We start from the raw sequence: 11,001 nt of genomic DNA, 5'->3' as shown, positions 1-11,001 counted from the left end.
AAACAGGGACACTGATACATTGTTGGTGGAATTGTGAACACATCCAGCCATTCTGGAGAGCAATTTGGAACTATGCTCAAAAAGTTATCAAACTGTGCATACCCTTTGATCCAGCAGTGTTTCTACTGGGCTTATACCCCAAAGAGATACTAAAGAAGGGAAAGGGACCTGTATGTGCCAAAATGTTTGTGGCAGGTCTCTTTGTAGTGGCTAGAAGCTGGAAAATGAAAGGATGCCCATCAATTGGAGAATGGCTGGGTAAATTGTGGTATATGAATGTTATGGAATATTATTGTTCTGTAAGGAATGACCAGCGGGATGAATACAGAGAGGACTGGCGAGGCTTACACGAACTGATGCTGAGTGAAATGAGCAGAACCAGGAGATCATTATATACCTCAACAATGATACTGTTTGAGGATGTATTCTGATGGAAGCGGATCTCTTCGATAAAGAGAGCTTTAATTGATCAAAGATGGACAGAAGCAGCTACACCCAGAGAAAGAACACTGGGAAATGAATATAAACTGTTTGCATTTTTGTTTTTCTTCCCAGGTTGTTTATACCTTCTGAATCCAATTCTCCCTGTGCAACAAGAGAACTGTTTGGTTCTGCACACATATATTGTATCTAAGATATACTGTAATTTATTTAACATGTAAAGGACTACTTGCCATCTGGGGGAGAGGGTGGAGGGAGGGAGGGGAAAATTTGGAACAGAAGTGAATGCAAGAGATAATGCTGTAAAAAAATTACCCTGGCATGGGTTCTGTCAATAAAAAGTTATTTTAAAAAATAAAATAATTGAAGAGGCCTCAAAACTAACTTTGAGATAGTCATTAGGGGTTTTAGCACCTGGAGTTCAGAGCATTTTAGAAGCCAAAGGACGGCAGAAGGGAGATTCGTTTCAGGCCAAAGGAAAACAGGCTTGCAGATTCAGCTACTAAAGCTGCTGCCCGTTTACCTCTGACTGTGGCACCTTTAATCCCTCGACTTATACCCCTTCCTGTAGTTCACAGAAAAAAATCTTTGCATAAGAAAGGGGATACATCCTTTCTTCTTCTGGTTGGTTTCACCAGGCCTGCTCAATTTGTGCCCAAGTGAATCCTGAGGGAGCTTTAAACCTCCCCCTCTCCTGAAGCCGGTTCCCACATACCCAGGTGGAGATTGGCAAATAGACTTTACGCCCCCTTATAGTGGGTTCCAAACTGCTTTTGGTTTTATTAATACTTTTACTAAGAATGAGACCTTTTTTGCTCCTAGCATTTTCTCTCCTACTTTTCTTGATTGGTATTCTATGCCCCTGCCAGCAATTAGCATAATTTAACTTCTTAACTACTTTTCATCTAGGGAACTCTATGAGCAGTGGGGGTGTTCAGCATTGTTGGGTGGGCTATCAGCATCCTTAAGGCAGCCCACAGATAGGATCTGATGCATTTTTGGCAAAAGGCCCCATTCCCAAACATCACCATCTCAACCCTGGAGGACACCCCACTTTTAATCTGCTCCTGAGATTTGTTTCCTCTAGGCTTCAAGATGTGAATTTTCAACTGTTCCTTCAGCCTGGAGATCATGGGATGACTGACTGGGACACACAATACTCCTTAGATGCCCTATTGCTGTTTTCAGATCTCACACCTCTCCCTCATGGCATGAACCCACAAGTGAACTTAGGGCCAGCTCTACGACCCTTACCAGCTCAAAGGGAAAAGAAACCTTTCCCCTTTACCCAAATGAATTTGGAGGTGATTGCTTGAAAGGAGGGAAATGATGGGGAGACCCCTGAAACTGCCCTGACTTGGGGGGGGCTCTCCTTGAACTCTTGAGAAACTCTCCTTTGGGAGAGGCCCCCCTCAAGGAATCAAGATAAAGTGGTTTCATTCTGTTATCTTGATGGAACTAGCTACATCCTCTATTGAGCTGAAAATTGGCTCAGGACCACTCCCAGTAAGTGGTCTCATTCAACCAGAAATCTAAGCCTGGGGACAATGACAACATTAAAGGAATCTTATTCAGATGAAACCTCAGTCTCAGATTTCTTATAAAAATACACAATTTTAAATGCATAATTTGCAGAGGCCTGAAGTAGGAATCATGCCATGCCAAGGGACCTCTCTCCCCCTTGGCACAGCTGCCTATCAGGACTTCTGCCTGATGTAAAGAGACATTCTTTTCTCAGTGATAAACCTTTTGTTATCTATCTCTCTGCCAGGATTTCTCTGCTAGGACCTTTATCTCTCTGCCAGGACTTTATCACTCAGAAGTTAGTCTTCCTAGCAAAAGCTGGCTTCTGTAGTGCCAACAATAAACTTCCTTTTTGCCAATCTAATATTTTGGATTCGTGAATTCTTTCACATTGGACCTGTGCTGACCAAAGAGGGGTTCCCACAACTCTCTGCACTGCCACTAACTGCATCATTTGGTTCCCTAAACGCATCATTTGGTTCCCTAACCGCATCAGTATCTGAGGTCCAATTTGTACTCAGGTCTTCCTAAATTCAGACTCAGTGCTACTTAGCTGCCACATAATAAGTGCTTAATAAATGTTTGTTGACTTTATTAATCTATGTTCATTCTTAGGCAAATACATTTGGCTTTATTGAGTAACGTTAGAATGACTTAACCTATATTAATCTGTAGCTGAGACATTAAACCCAAGCAGCTTTAATATTCTTATCACCTCAACCAGTGGAAATTGTATGTCTATATGAACTATAAGTGCTTAATAGTTGCTGGCTTTCCAGCTCTTCTGCTCCTTGTCATGATGCTTTCAAGGCACAGTCAAATGGCATGATTTATATTCATGGACACTGAACTTCGTCTTGTTCCTCAGTCCATCTGTTCCCCTGCCTGGTTTCGATGTTCATTAAGGAGAAAAAATATCCTTCACTTGCAATTTGGAATTAAGATATTGTCCATCCTTGCAGAGTCTAAAATGACTATGGCAGTTTATGAGCCTACAAGCATCATCATCATCAGCACCACCATAAGGTGTTTAAGACATTATGGCAGGGAGAGGCAGGATCATTAGAAGGAAGCAATTTGAGACAAGAATTAAAGAAAGCCCAGTTTCGGGCTTATACCCCAAAGAGATACTAAAGAAGGGAAAGGGACCTGTATGTGCCAAAATGTTTGTGGTAGCCCTGTTTGTAGTGGCTAGAAGCTGGAAACTGAATGGATGCCCATCAGTTGGAGAATGGCTGAATAAATTGTAGTATATGAACGTTATGGAATATTATTGTTCTGTAAGGAATGACCAGAGAGGACTGGCGAGACTTACATGAACTGATGCTGAGTGAAATGAGCAGAACCAGGAGATCATTATATACCTCAACAATGATACTGTTTGAGGATGTATTCTGATGGAAGTGGATCTCTTCGATAAAGAGAGCTAATTCAGTTTCAATTGATCAAAGTTGGACAGAAGCAGCTACACCCAGAGAAAGAACACTGGGAAATGAATATAAACTGCTTGCATTTTTGTTTTTCTTCCTGGGCTATTTATACCTTCTGAATCCAATTCTCCCTGTGCAACAAGAAAACTGTTCGGTTCTGCACACATATATTGTATCCAGGGTATACTGTAACCTATTCAACATGTAAAGGATTGCTTGCCATCTGGGGGAGGGGGTGGAGGGGTGGAGGGGAAAAATCGGAACAGAAGTGAATGCAAGGGATAATGTTGTAAAAAATGACCCTGGCATGAGTTCTATCAATAAAAAGTTATTTAAAAAAAAAAAGAAAGAAAGAAAGCCCAGTTTCTAGCACCACTTCTGTCACTAAGCAGCTGTGTGACTATAGAGAAAATTATGACCATTCTCTGAACCTCTCCATTACCTTGTTGTGGCAGTGGTAGTGATTCAGTCATTTTTCAGTTGTATCTCTTTGTTACATGAGATTTTCTTGACAAAAATACTGGAGTTGTTGAGGTGTGAGAATTGAGAGATCCCCTGACAGCAATGGGATCCCCTTTGGCCTGTCACAGGTTTTGCGAAAGAATTCGAAAACCCCACATAATACAGATGAGAGGTTTGTGGCAAGAATGGGTTTATTTACATCAAAAAGACAGCTTTCTTAGTGGGCAAAATCCTGTTAGGACTTCTGCAAAGGTTTACACTGAGAAAGACCCAAGGGGCTAAATCCAGAAGGCATTAGTAAAGATTTGGGGTTCAGAGTCATTTTTTATAAGTCTTCTGAGGTTTGAGGCTGAGGTTAGAGGTTAGGAAGATTAAAAGCTAATTTTCAATTTAATAGAGGGTGGTGATTATGCCTCAGGCCAAGATCTCCCATTGAATGAGATTACTTATCTGGAGAGTTTCCCTCATGGACAGACAGAAGAGTGGGCCTCTCCCAGAGGCAGGGAGGGTTTGAGACCCCGGATCACCCTTCCCCCAAAGATTAAAGGGGACATAGTTTACATCAGCATCCATCCAAAGATTAAAGGGGACACAGTTTACATCAAAGTGGTTTCCAGCTCATTTTATAGATGAGGAAACTGAGGCAAATAGGGTTAAGTGACTTGGCCAGGGTCACACAATAAGGGTCTTAAGTCACATTTGAATTCAGGTCTTCCTTACTCCAAGCCTGTTGCTCTATCTATTGCACCACCCAGCTGCTCCAAGGTTTGCAAACTGATGTACAAATAATATCTTATTTGATCATCACAATAGAGATATAAATTATTCCCATTTTACAGAAATGAGCTCTGGGATAATTGAGGCTTTCCTCAAATTTATTAATAAGATCCTAGGCTTTAGAGCTAAAATGGACCATCTAGCCCAACCCCTTTTGCAAATGAGGAAATTTGTCAAGGTTACACTGATAAGACAATGGACAATTTAATGGCACCTATTGACAAGTTTCATTAAAAAAAAAAACAACTTTTTTTTAAAGTTAGAGTAGAGTTCAACTTTTATTAAGAATGATCTTCAAGCTAGAAAGAGTAGGGAAAATAGTTAAGAGGAAATGAAAACCTGAGATAGATAGGGAGATACATAGATAGCCCCTGTCCTCTTTATATGAGTTCAAGCCTCCAGGCCCTAACAAATGATTTCCTAGGGCATTAAAGGAAATTACAGATGGGATCACAAATAGTGATCTGGAAAGAAACCAGACTATAAAGGGTGGGAAGGAGGGCACAGTATTCTGCTTTTCAAATTGGGGGAGGGAGAAGACAAATTCCAGACACTATATAAATAAATGAGTTTTGCTATTTAAAAAAAAAAAAAAAAAACAGCAAAAAAATTTCCAAACTCCATTATTAAACAGGAGGCTTGCCCTTACTTGGGGAAGTAACCATCACTAAGAACCTCACAGATTCACGTAATATAGGGCCAATGGTTTGATAGGCAGGAAAAAGAGAGGAAAAAAAATGCTAATAAAATCTTATACTGAAGTAGTAAAAAAATAGCATACAGCAGAAAAAAGCTAACTATTCCACTGGCATCTTCATCAGTTAGGATGAAGTTTATCTTCTCTTCCAAATGCCCAATCACTGACAAATTGATATACCAAATTAGAGAGGGTACCAGAATGATAGGAGACTATTTCATCCAGCAAAGTGCTTCTTAGATCTCCTCTGTGTGCCAGACACTGTGCTGGTTGCTAGACCTGCAATGAGGAAAGCAAAACAGTCCCTACCCCTGAAGGAGCATGGAATCTACTATAACAATGGCATATGAGGAATGATTAAAGAACTGAAGATATTTAACTTAGGAAGAAAAGATTCAGAGAGGACTTGGTGATTGTCTTCAGACATCTAAGTAATCGTAATGGATCATGAGAAAGAAGATAGAAACCATCAGGAAATAAATTTCATTTTGATCTTAGAGCCCTTGGGGAAAAAATAGTTAATAGTAATAATATCTAGAATTCATGTAGCTCTTTAAAGTTTGCAAAGTGCTTTACAAATATCTTATTTGATCATCACAATAACTCTGGGAGTTGAGAGCGATTATTATTCTCATTTTACAATTGAGGAAACTGAGGCAGATAGCAATTAAGTGACTTTTATAGGGTCACACAGCTTGGAAGTAGTTGAGATAGGATTTGAACTCAGGTTTATTCTGACTCTCATTACCCCAGGACTTCTTAAACTTTTCCTACTTGCTACCCCTTTTGCCTAAGAAATTTTTAATGACCCTGAGTATGTAAAATATGGGTATATATGAGTATATGAAGACATGACCCTGAATATATAAAATATGTATATAAATCAAACATTAACTGATAATCATAATTTTGCCACCCTCACCTTCAGTTACATGACTCCATATGTGGTTATGATCCACAATTTAAGACATTTTGTACTACACTACCTGGCAACATCTAGAAATACTGAAATGAAGAGTTCACTGTTTGAGTATAAATACTAAATAAAGATCTGCCAGTTGTGTCAGTGAGGGAATATTTATATGGGGACCCATAACCTGGGTCCTTAGATTATGACAACTTTGGGGTAGGAGATTGTACAAGGTTACTCCTAAAGGCACTTGCAACTGTAATTTTTCACTGGTTCATGGGATATCATGTGTTCTTTTCTCTTTAGTTCTTTTCCTGGACTGTCTATTAAAGCATCACTTAGCCTTTCCACCTTTCATGGGAGATATTAAGATAGCACAAATAATTATGAACACAAGCTGCAAGCTCCAAAACAGGCCTATAAATAGGTTTCTAGAATAGATTTTTTAAAATATTGAAATTAACATTTTTTACTGATCATGTTTTCTATCTTATTTCCACACCAAAAGACATTTCATGCTTCCTCCTGTTTTACTAACCTAACAATGTTTCTTGATGTGCCCAAATTTTATTTATGTCATGGAACATTTTCCCATTGTTTTTGTCTGATGACCCAATCTTAAGTTGGTTGAATTTTAATTTGCTACAAATGGGAAATTAACATAATTGTTCTCCCAGTTGAAAAATATTCTTTTTGCATTACAAAATTTGTTTTTTTTTAACATGTCAGAATCTTTTCTGATGATGCAGAGTTGGCCACCTTTCTTAATCACAGATGTCTAAAACATCCTATCAATCTGTAACCAACATACCACAGAACAGGACCATAACTTTCTTTTCTCCCTCAAATCCCAGTCAGTTAAATAAAAAAATCTCATATGAACATATTAAAGGAAAGATGAATGCAAATGAACGAGGAATTTAAAAATTCTGATAAAAGCTTAAAGGGAATGACAAGTATTGAAATTTAGTGATAAAACAAGGTTAATTGGTAATACTGATGTATAATTAGAAACCGGAGCCACCAATAAGCTATCTCAAATTAAAGATATTTCATGTGTCAGAATCATCTCTAAACTGTAGCTCACAAGACTCCAATAATATTTTTATTTTTGGCATTTAATGAGTGTAGTAATAAAAGAACAACAACCCCCCAAAAATCCTACAAAGTCTTATATTTCACTGGAAAGAGTAGACATATCTAGGGATCACATATAGAAAGAATATATATACATGCTAGGTCAGAGCCAACACTCTACTCTTTGCTAGACCTATCTCCAAATAGATGCTATATTGCTATAATCTGTGCTCTTCCCCCATAGTATCATATCTCCACTATTCCCTCCTAGTTGTTACTCTCTATTTTAGCTGGTTTTAGTTTTTCAGCTGTCTGTAGTACCCCTTAATATCTATTTTTACTATCTTTTAGGGAATGCAGAAATTAGCAAGTTTCTCTACTACAGAAGAAGCCCAAAACAATTTTAGTCAGATCTTTTAGTCACTAGTCATTGACTAGGAAGGATATGGAAGCCAATGGAGGGGGATGCTACAATTCTTTTAATCAATTCTTTTGGTTCCTTACTAGGACTCTGTTATACTTTTTTATGATTCTGGACAAGTTACTTTTTTACATATACAATTTTTTAAAATATATTTCCATATTAGTCATGTTGTAAATGAAAAATTAGAACTAATGAAGAAAACCATGAGAAAAAGTGAAAAGAGTATACTTTGATCTGCATTCAGTCTCCATTGTTCTTTCTCTGGATATGAATGAGAATTTCCATCTCTCTCATAGCTTTTCATCATCTCATAAACTTCTGGGAAACCTGCTATTCTGTCTACTTTCTTTTTTTTTTCCTTTTTTTAAAGTAATAGCTTTTTATTTTCAAAATACATGCAAAAATACATTCAACCTTGCAAAACCTTGTCTTCCAAATTTGTCTCCTCCCTCTTCTAGACAACAAGTAATCCAATATGTGTTAAACATGGACAATTCTTCTATATATATTTCAACATAGAAAAATCATATCAAAAAGAAAAAAAATTTTAAAAACAAAAAGCAAACAACAAAAAAGGTGAAAAAAAAACCACTATGTTGTGATTCATTTTCAATCCCAACAGTCCTATTTCTGAATGCTGATGGCTCTCTTTATCCCAAGTTTATTGGAATTGTCCTGAATCACCTCCTTGTTGAAAAGAGTCAAGTCCATCACAGTTGATCATCACATAATCTTGTTGCTGTATACAATGTTCTCTTGGTCTTACTCATTTCACTTAGCATTGGTTCATGTAAGTCTCTCCAGGCCTTTCTAAAACCAGCCTACTCATCATTTCTTATAGAACAATAATATTCCATAATATTCATATACTATAACTTATTCAGTCAGTCTCCTGCCTATTCAATAGATGGGTGTACACTCAGTTTCTTGTTTCTTGTCACTACAAAAAGGGCTGCTACAAACATTTTTGCACATGTGGATCCCTTTCCCTTCTTTAAGATCTCTTTGGGATATAAGCCCAGTAGAGACACTGCTGGATCAGAGTATACACAGTTTTATAATCCTTTGGACATAGTTCCAAATTGCTCTCCAGAATGGTTGGATCAGTTCACAACTTCACCAATAATGTATTAGTGTCCCAGTTATCCCACATCCCCTCCAACATTCGTCATTATCTTTTCCTGTCATCTTAGTCAATCTGAGAGGTATGAAGTAGTACCTTAGAGTTGTCTTAATTATCATTTCTGAAAATTGTTCATATTCTTTGACCATTTATCAACTGGAGAATATTGTATTCTTATAAATTTGAGTCAGTTCTCTATATATTTTAGAAATGAGGCCTTTATCAGAACCCATGGATGTAAAGATTTTTTCCCCCAGTTTTCTGCTTCCCATATAATCTTGCCTGCATTGGTTTTGTTTGTACAAAAACTTTTTCATTTCATATAATCAAAATTATCCATTTTGCATTTCTTACTATAGTTTTCTTAGGACTCAAATTCCTTCCTTCACCACAGATCTGAGAGGTAGACTATTATTCTGTCTGCTTTCCAGCAGGAGAGGGAGCTGTGGGGAAATGATTGATAAGCCTCTCCATAAAAGGGGAGAATTAATTATAGCAGGGGCAGCTAGGTGGTACAGTGGATAGAGCACCAGCCCTAAAGTCAGCAGGACCTGAGTTCAAATCTGACCTCAGATACTTAACATGTTTTAGCTGTGTGACCCTGGGCAAGTCACTTAACCCCAGTTTCCTCAGGAGAAAAAAAAGAGAGAATTAATTTTATCTTTTATCTAGCTGATGGTCATAAACCAATTCAGTCTGGTTGTACCAGAAAGTAACATTATTAAGCTAAGATCATACTTTTTGTACTACTCTTTCATCTATGGTATTCTCTAATTCCTTGCTCACTTTCATTTACATTCAGAAGTCTTTTAATTAATTGGTCTTATTTGATTGTTTTTAGCGTATAAAAATCACAATTTGGGAGGCAATTGCCATGCATTACTTAATAAATCAACATGCTTAGAAGATAAAATCTTGTTTCCTGAGTCATTTCATTTTTTTCCTCAGAACCAGGGGCACAATTTTCCCTCTACTACATGGGTCTCTGTGAGGAAAATGAGCTCACACTTAAAAGTGAAGCTACCACTTCTTCCTACCCCAGGTTCACTTTCAGTTATGATATAGCTGATGGACAAATCACTTTCTTTCTTGCAGAATGTGGCATCTGAGGCAGAGTCAAGCAAGTTACCCCTTTCTCAGCTCAACTACTGAACCTCAAGGGGTAGACCTGTGACTTCTTAGATCTCACAAGACCTGATACTAAAGGAAAGAAAGCACATACAGGAGGTAGCCCCATCCTAAACACAGACTTGCCCAGAAGAGCAGGTGTTGTGGGAAGGCAAATCCCTATCATTTAAGTCATTATTACAGGAAATGAAGTGAGAGAAATGGCCTTTTGTAAGCAGACTCAGTTCCAGCTCAGCAAGTCAAATCAATAAGCATTTATTAAGCACTTAATATACTTAACTGTTGTTATTCAATTGTGTCCAACTCTTTGTAACCCCATAGACCAGAGCATATCAATATGGTCAATGAGATTTTCAAAGCAAAAACACTGGAATGATTTGCTATTTCCTTAACCAGTGGATTAAGACAAACAGAGATTAAGTAACTTGTTGTTCATTAGTGTTTAATTCTTCATGAATCCAGAAAAAATAATGGAGTGGTTTTCTGTGTCTTTCAATCCAGTTCATTTCACAGATGAACAACTGAGGCAAATAGGGGTAAGTGGTGTGCTCAGGATTATAAAGCTAGTAAGTGTCTGAGGCTGGATCCAAACTCAGATCCTCCTGCCTCTATACCTGGTATTCTACCCACTTTGCCACCTAGATACCTATAAAATTCTTAGGTGCCATACATCATCAAATGTCCCAGGTTTGTTTTCTTACTATTCTGCTCTGATTAGTGCCTGAAGTACCATTTGAAATACAAAATACTCTTCTTCATTTAAGGTTTTTCTACCAACAGCTGTTACTTTCTTTTTTTTCCCTTTTTTTATTTTAAATTTTTTTTATTATAGCTTTTTATTTACAAGTTATATGCATGGGTAATTTTACAGCATTGACAATTGCCAAACCTTTTGTTACAATTTTTCCCCTCCTTCCCCCCATCCCCTCCCCTCAATGGCAGGTTCACCAATACATGTTAAGTATGTTTAAAGTATAAATTAAGTACAATATAAGCATACATGTTCTA

The sequence above is a fragment of the Antechinus flavipes genome, chromosome 1 (genome assembly GCF_016432865.1).
Source record: "Antechinus flavipes isolate AdamAnt ecotype Samford, QLD, Australia chromosome 1, AdamAnt_v2, whole genome shotgun sequence".
Lineage (NCBI taxonomy): Eukaryota > Metazoa > Chordata > Mammalia > Dasyuromorphia > Dasyuridae > Antechinus > Antechinus flavipes.
The sequence above is the reverse complement of the archived record's forward strand: the minus strand, read 5'-3'. Positions refer to the sequence as shown.